Source organism: Ornithorhynchus anatinus, chromosome 20, assembly GCF_004115215.2.
Source record: "Ornithorhynchus anatinus isolate Pmale09 chromosome 20, mOrnAna1.pri.v4, whole genome shotgun sequence".
Taxonomy (NCBI): domain Eukaryota; kingdom Metazoa; phylum Chordata; class Mammalia; order Monotremata; family Ornithorhynchidae; genus Ornithorhynchus; species Ornithorhynchus anatinus.
Genome location: NC_041747.1, coordinates 24,818,964 through 24,827,369, shown reverse-complemented (window position 1 = coordinate 24,827,369; position 8,406 = coordinate 24,818,964).

Below are 8,406 nucleotides of genomic sequence, written 5' to 3'. Positions count from 1 at the left end.
AGTGCTTAGCACACAGTGCATGCTAAAACGTATTACTATTATTATTATTATTTTAGGATTAGCAGGGATCCAGAAAGGGTGGGGAACTCACAGTTTTTCAATTCCCTTTTCAATTCTTCTCCAGACTCACCGAGTGACCTCAGACTATTTTTTTTTTCTTTCCATGACTGGGTTTTCCAATCGAGTCTCACCAATTGGGAAATTAATGACTACTCTTTACCCACGTGTGAGTGTTAAGATTGATCGAGGCTTCAAACCTGTCAGCTCTAGCTTCCATTTTTCATTCCAGAGAAGATGAACTCGGGGAGAAGTTTTTAGGCTTGGATTCTGAGGTGAAACGTGGGCAGGAGAGGTTGATATTACCCTCGGCCCATCCGGATAGGCTGGGAGGTTGCGTGATCTCTCTGTAGGTAAGTCTCTCTGGGGTTCAGACGGGGTGAGTTATGGGTCTGCTATTTGCAATATTTTAATATGTGGCTCTTGGAAGAGGAATAGGCCATTCATCAACACTGAGCCACCTCGCAGTGAATTTTAGAATTTTTTTTTACGGCTCTGTGGAAAGTTTTACGCCCCTCTCTGACATTTGCTCAGATTTCACTTGCTGCTTTTTTGCGTAGAATCTACAGTGCTCTGAACTCATGAATCACCACAGGCTTTGCAAATGCCAATCAACTGTCTTAACACTCTCCGGAGAGAAGCCAAGATTCCCTGCCAGCTTCAAGATAATGGGAATCACAGGAGGCAGAGAGAAGAACCTGAAGCCGCCCAAAACCTCATCCTCCCAAAGAGTAAGAGGGGAGCTGCCTACCTCTTCGAGCCAAATTCTTCGATCCGAAGCATCCGGGGACTGCCAGGTCAAACTTTTTTTCTTCAGACTAAAAGCCTCTTGAGGGCAGGGATCTGCTTTTTCCTTCTGTTGAAACAATCAGTCGATCGATCATATTTATTGAGTGCTTACTAGGTACAGAGCACTGTACTAAGCGCTTGGGACAGTTCGATACAGAATTAGCAGTCATGTTCCCTGCCCAAAATGAGCTTCCAGTCTAGAGGGGGAGACAGACAATAATAAGAATAATTCATAGTATATAATTTAAAGATATGTAAATAAGTGCTGTGGGGTTGGGCGGATATCAAGTGTCCAAAGCTTCCAGATTGAAGTGCACAGACAATGAAGAAGGGAAAATGTTCCCAAGCTTCCGGACAGTGCTCTGCACACAGTAGGTGCATAATAAAGCCTGACGATGGGGTTGTTTCGTATTCTGTACTCTGCTAAGATGACCAGGTTTCTCACTGCCATGAATAAAATCTCTCTTTCGTAACCCAAGCCGCTGTAAAGCCAAAAATAAACAGTCCATCATGACGCCTGCTGGAAGGCGGGAGGGGTGGATCAGACTGGGTATAAAATCCATTGATGCGAATGAATATGCAATCCCGTCTGAGTGCAAAATGAGAGTCTAAATATATATTTTTTATAGATGAAAAAGGAGTCATGTTGCCAAGGCAACAAGAATATATTTCTCTCCCTCCCTTCCTCTGCTGGCTCTCCCCGGCCTTTATTCCACTGTGGAAGCAAGGAAAAGGGCTCCAGGGCCTCTGATCTCAGGGCAACGAGCCGTTCTGCCTTTTATGAGCAGGAATTTGCCCGACATGCGACACCAAGAATAATTAAGCCACATGTTGGTTAATCCTGACACGCCAGCGTAAGATGAGCCAAGGAAAATGAAGCTGGGCTGAAGGGCTAGTGTGTTGTTGGTGCTCAAATAAATATGGAATAATCAGCCCGCTGTCCAAACTCTTGGAATCCCGGAGGATTCTTGGTTCCGCAAGCTGTGGGGGGCGGGGGAGGTGTATAATAAAGAAGAGAGATCGTCTTTCTCCCGGGTCTGTAGAACCACAGAACCATGAGACCGGAAGAGGACCTTGAAGAGGTCATCTAGTCCAGCCCCCTGTCTCCAGACAGGTGCACGACTAAGCCCCACAGGACTGATGTTTGTCCATCATTTAGTTTTCAAAGATCTTTAGTAACATAGACTCGTTGTGGGCAGGAAACCTGTCTACCAACTCTATTGTTCTGCACTTTCCCACGTGCCTAGTACAGTGCTCTGCAGACCGTAAGCACTCAATAAATACCATGGATTGATTGAGTGATCGATCAGCTGGGGCACCCCACAAGCAGGCTTCCTGACCTGATCCTATTTTTGACCACACTCCTGGTCATCAGAAAGTTCTAAAATTTAATATTCCTTGGACCCCACTAGGAATGCTTATCTCTGCTCTTGTTTCCTGGGTCGGGGGCGGTGAGTCAGATTTGACTCTTGAACCTCTGTTCCTCATGAGGCCACATTTCGATTTTTCTGTCCCCCTCCTTACCGGAAGAGACTCAATCAACGAAGCAAGAGAAATCATTCAGAGAAGGTGCAGGAACGTGCTCCGAGGCTCCAGCCTACCACGTGCAGTAAGAGGGGTGAGTTGGACTGATCTCACCGTTGGTCCAGTCTGGCCTTGTGGCAAACCGAGTGAACGTAACTGAATTGGCCCAACCATAAACGCCCCAAACAATCAATGGTACCTATAATAATAATGGAGATATTTGTGCAGTGTTTCCTTTGTGCCAACCACCGTACTAAGAGATGGGGGAGATACATGACTATCAGGTTCCCCCATGGGGCTCACAGTCTAAGTAGCAGGGAGAATAAGGATTGAACCTCCATTTTGTAGATGAGGGAACTGAGGCCCAGAGATGTGAAGTGACTTGCCCAAGGTCACAGAGCACCCTGCCTGCCCTCACAAGCTCTCGAGCTGCTGCTAGTTTCCCAAGACCTCTACGAGGCCTTTCCACCTTCCAACGGGGAAGCAGTGTGGTCTAGTGGATAGAGCACGGTCCTGGGAGTCCGGAGGACCTGGATCCTAATCCTGCCTCTGCCACTTGTCTGCTGTGTGACCTCAGACAAGTCATTTCAATTCTCTGGGCCTCAGTTTCCTCATCTGTAAAATGGGGATTAAGACTGTGAGCCCTATGTGGGATAGGAACTGTGACCAACCTAATTACCTTTGATCTGTCCCCTTGCTTAGAACAGTGCCTGGTACACGATAAGAGCTTAACAAATACCACCCACCCCGCGCCAAGAACAACCTCAGCCCCCTTCTCCTGCATCCACTGTCTCTCGATGAAACCCCAAGATGTCTTCATTTATTAAAAACCTATTCGTAAGGGGCCCCATAAGATATAACTTTACTATTCTAATTTTTAAAAGAGCAAAGAAACAAAATAAACAGGAATTCTCATTTAGGAAAATATCATCCCAGCAATTTTACTTTCTTCTTATTGAGCAGAGGGGAAAACATTTTCTGCATGGATTTTTTTGGTATTTTTTTAAGGTTGTAGGAATGGAACAAGGAATTATAATAGCACAACCACTTTTCTGACCTAAACTTCCATTTTAGAAACCTGTGGGTTGGTCGGAAAGTACAACTTCTCTTCTTTAAATGCTCATGGCCTCCTCACAAATCAAAGGATTAAAAGAAGAAGGGAAGACTAGATCCTGATGATCTCTGGTTTGGGTCTCTCCAATCACCAGTCAATCAATCAGTGGTATTTATTGAGATCTTACTGTGTGCAGAGCACTGCACTAGAGAAGCAACGTGGCTTAGTGGAAAGAACCCGGGCTTGGAAGCCAGAGGACGTGGATTCTAATCCTGCCTCCGCCACGTGTCAGCTGTGTGACTTTGGGCAAGTCACTTAACTTCTCCGTGCCTCAGTTACCTCATCTGTAAAATGGGGATTAAGACTGGGAGCCCCATGTGGGGCAACTTGATAACCTTGTATCTATCCCAACGTTTCGAACAGTGCTTGGCATATAGTAAGCGTTTAACAAATATTATTATTATTACTAAGCGCTTTAGGGCGTAACGCTTTATCACCACTGCAAAAACAATTAATTCAGTCAATTGATCAATCCAAGTGCATTTATTGAGTAACTACCCTATTCAGAGCACTGTACTAAGCGCTTGGTAGAGTACACTACAGCTAGTAGACCCAAGCCTTTCCTTCACAGGGATTATAATTGAATAATAACAATAATATATAATCATGGCTTTTGTTAAGTGCTTACTATGTGCCAAGCACTAGTCTAAGCATCGGGGTAGATACAAGGTAATCAGGCCAGACACGGTCCCTGTCCCAGATGGGGCTCCCAGTCTTAATCACCATTTTACAGATGAGGTAACTGAAGCACAGAGAAGTGAAGCGACTTGCCCAAGGTCACACAGTAGATGAGCGGCTGAGCCGGAATTAGAACCCATGACTTTCTAACTCGCAGGCCTAAGTCAGACACTAAAAGAAATGACAAGTGGGAGGCAGCAGTGGAGGGGGAAGATACTAAGTTCCACAGAAAGGTGGATGGGAATAGTGAGTGTTCAAGAGCTCAGGAGATGTGGAAGAGGTAGGCCCTGAGGCTTGTAAACCCCCATTTTTTAATAGTATTTGTTAAGAGCTTACTATGTGCCAGGAACTGTTGTAAGCGCTGGGGTAGATATAAGCTACTCAGGTTGGACACAGTCCGTGTCCCACCTGGGGCTCTCAGTCTTCATCTCCATTCTACAGGTGAGGTACTGAGGCACAAAGAAGTGAAGCAGCTTGCCCAGGATCACACACCAGACGGGTGGGGGACCTGGGATTAGAACCCGTGTCCTTCTGACTTCCAGGTCCAGGCTCTTTCCACTAAGCCCCGCTGCTTCCCTTGAGGGGAGGTAAGTCCCTATCGACTCTACTGTATGTCCTCTCCCAAGTGCTCAGTACAGCGCTCTGTACATGGCTTGTCCTCGATAAATGATGGACCTATTGGTGGCTGTGGGGATGTAGGGTGGGAAGGTCTGTTCTGTGATGTCTATCTCTTGGTGAGATGGTGTGTGTTGGGGAAGGGGGTCCTTACCAAGCCCCCAACTTTCTCCGGGCCGCGACTCTGCCCCCACAGACTCGGCACGCAGCTCCTCTGGGATTTCAGGCCTTTGACGCTCCAGGGGTTTTCCTTGGTCTGTAGAAACATTCCACGCTGAATTCCAGGGAAGTCGCCTACTGCTTGTTTACAGTTCATCTCTAAACAGACAGACAAAGACACTTCTCTCTTGATTGCCACGTCCTCGGAGAAACCGTGCTGTTAAGAGGCCCGGCCTGCCGAGGATTTTTCTCTGGGGAAACCCGAGCGGTCGGTCCTGATCTCCTGTGCATCCTTATCAGTGGGATTTGGGGTAGGTAAAAATTACCTTCTCTGTCAGAATCACCCTCTCCACGTAAGACTGGCGATGCCCCTCCTTGCAATCGTTCTAGTTACAAAACGTTACTGCCCCAGTGACACACACACACACACACCACACACACACTTTCTCTCTTACTCTTGCCTTTTGTTTAGGCCAGGGCGAGAGTATCCTCTGAATCATTCCACACTCTCTCTCTGGCCTTTCTGTGATCGCGTGAATAACTGGAAGGTGGGTGGTTGGTCTAAGAGCACAGATGGTGACTGTGGAACCGGGCCACAGGGATGGCCCTGGGGAAATTGTTGAGACACGACCGTCCCCTCAACCCGTTTGGAACTTTATTTTTTGTGTGGTATTTGTTAAGCACTTACTGTGGGCCGGGCACTATTCTAAGCACTAGGGTAGATACAAGTTCATCAGGTTGGACAGAGCCCCCGTCCCACATGAGGCTCACAGTCTTAATTTTACAGATGAGGGAACTGAGGCACAGAGAAGTCAAGTGGCTTACTCCAAGGTCACACAGCAGATGAGTGGCGGAGCTGGGATTAGAACTCAGGTCCCGGAGCGAAGCAATCGCAATGAGATTCCAACTCCAGGCTTCTCCTCTGAAAACCCACCAGACGGTACACCACTCGCAGTGAGATTTTTTGATCGGTGAGCGGGTGTGGCAAACAAGACCGGGGCGCTGGGTGTTTTCTAGTTGGACATACCCAGCAGCAGCAGAGAGCCTCACATGCATCGTATGACAGTTCTTTGGCCTCGTTACTTGAGGGAAATCAATCATCAATGGTATTTACTGAGCTCCTACTGTATGCAGAGCACTGTACTGGAGTGTACTAGACTGTAAGCACATTATGGGCAGGGAACATGACTGTCATCCCTTTTGCACTGTACTCTCTCAAACACTTGGTCAGTGCTCTGCACACAGTAAGCGCTCTGTAAATACAACTGATTGATTGATTGAAGTATTTAGAAGAATACAACAGGGTTGGTAGTCATGTTCCCTGTTCATAAGAAGCTTACAGTAGAGAGAATCAATCATCCATGGTATTTATTGAACACTCACTGCACGCAGAGCACCGTACTGAGCATTTGAGACAGAACGATGTGGCGGGATTGGTAGACATGTCCCCTGCCCATAAGGAGCTTTACAGTTTCCCTGACGCCAGGCTGTCTCCAAACACCATTTCTTCTAAGCGGTCTCTGACCAAGATCCTAACGCTGTTGGATTTTGGATGAATTTTAACTTAGCGTTGACGACTGGCTTCTTGTCTTTTTGCTGTCTGCACCTGCCCCGCCACGTTTAAACCATGAGTCCCTGGTGGCTTTGTCTTAATAGATTTTCATATAATTATTCCCACACTTCATACACTGCTTTGCACATTATTAATAACATCTATTACGGGTTTATTGTCATAAAAACGCACACTGATGCGCCTCAAGAAATAATAAATAACTGGAACAATTGTGTTTTCTCAATTTCTCTGCTAAAAATCCCGTTCATCTCAGCTCTTTGCATTAGCTCTCCCACAGTAGAATTTAAATCAAACCCAGATGACAGAATGTGAATTTATTCTTTCCCTTCCCCGTCCTCTCTCTAGCAGATTGAGCTGTTTGTTTTTAACAATGAGTTTTGTTTTAATGAGCTGAAATGTTTCCAAACTAGATATGAAAGGCACTTCAGGAAGATCTATTCTCACTGTGAGTAGGGAAAGTGTCTGTTATATTATTGTCGTACTTTCCCGAGCACTTAGTACAGTGATCTGCACACGTTAAGCGCTCAAATGAATCTATCGAAGATGTTTATAGAGCGCTTACCCTATGCAGAGCTTGGGAGAGTACAAGAGAGTTGGCAGACATGATCCCTGCCCACAACGAGCTTACCGTCTAGAGCGGGAGACAGACATTATTATAAATAATTTGTAGGTAAATACATAAGTGCCAGGGGGTGCTTAGGGTGGGGGTGAACAAATGCCCAAAGGATACAAATCCAACTTCCAAGGGAGTTCTAGCTCCTGAATTTCCTCTACGCCATATCTGTATTTATTTCTAGTGTCTTTCTCCCCCTATAAACTGTAAGCTTGTTGTGGGCAGTGAGCGTGTCTGCCAACTGGGTCGTATTGTTCTTTCCCAAGCACTCAGTATGGAGCTCTGCACACAGTAAGAGCTCAATAAATACCATTGATTGATTAGGAGTCGGCCTGAGACTACCACAGAAGACTGAACCCCCGTTTCAGATGGGCAAGCGAGGCTAAGTGGGAATCCCGTCCCCAGATGGTGGGAGTGGAACTGTGCCGCTGACATAGTCAGTCCACCGGCGGCATTTACTGAGCCCCTACTGGGCACAGAACACCGTAGTAAGCGCTGGGGAGAGTCCAAGAATTAGTAGACACAATCCCTGGCCTCGAGGCAACGACTAGAGCAGTCCCCTTCTAGACTGTAAGCCCGGTGTGGGCAGGGATTGTCTCTCATTTGCCTAATTGTACTTTCCAAGCACTTATCACAGTGGTCTGCACATAGTAAGTGCTCAATAAATTCTACTGAACAAATGAATGACTGACACGACTATTTCCTTCAGCTCGGGAATCCTGACCGCACCGGGGTTGGGCAGACGAGGTCTCGGTGCCAAGACCCACCGTGCCGTGAAAGACAAAATGATTCCCTCCTGGAGTATCCGGGCCACAGTCCTGCCCTCTCCCCAACTGCTCCCCGTGTCCCCCAAGTCTTGGACTCGGCAAGCAGGAAATGCAGAAGACTGGAACCGGGGAAGAGGATGGCATCCCAGACCTATTCCGGGAGAAGGCGGAGCAAAGGAATGTGGGAAGAGGAACATCAGGAAGAGGGAAATAATTCACCACCTGACTCAGGATGAAGCCAGTTCTGGACTGCTGAAACGGAGCACTGTAATAGCAGTAATTCCATCTCCCACAGTGCTTCTGCAAATAATTTCCGGCAAGAGGAGAAAAGGATGCCCCTGTTTAATCCTGAGAAATGCCCTTTTCTGGGGTGGTCCAGTGGGGGACACAAACAAAAATCACCAAAATTCACAAGCAACCAAGTTGAATGTTTCATTGTTTATGGTTATTTCTGATCTAGGGCAAAAATCCAGCTATAAAAGCATGTCTATTAGATGGATGAGGGATGAATTTGCAC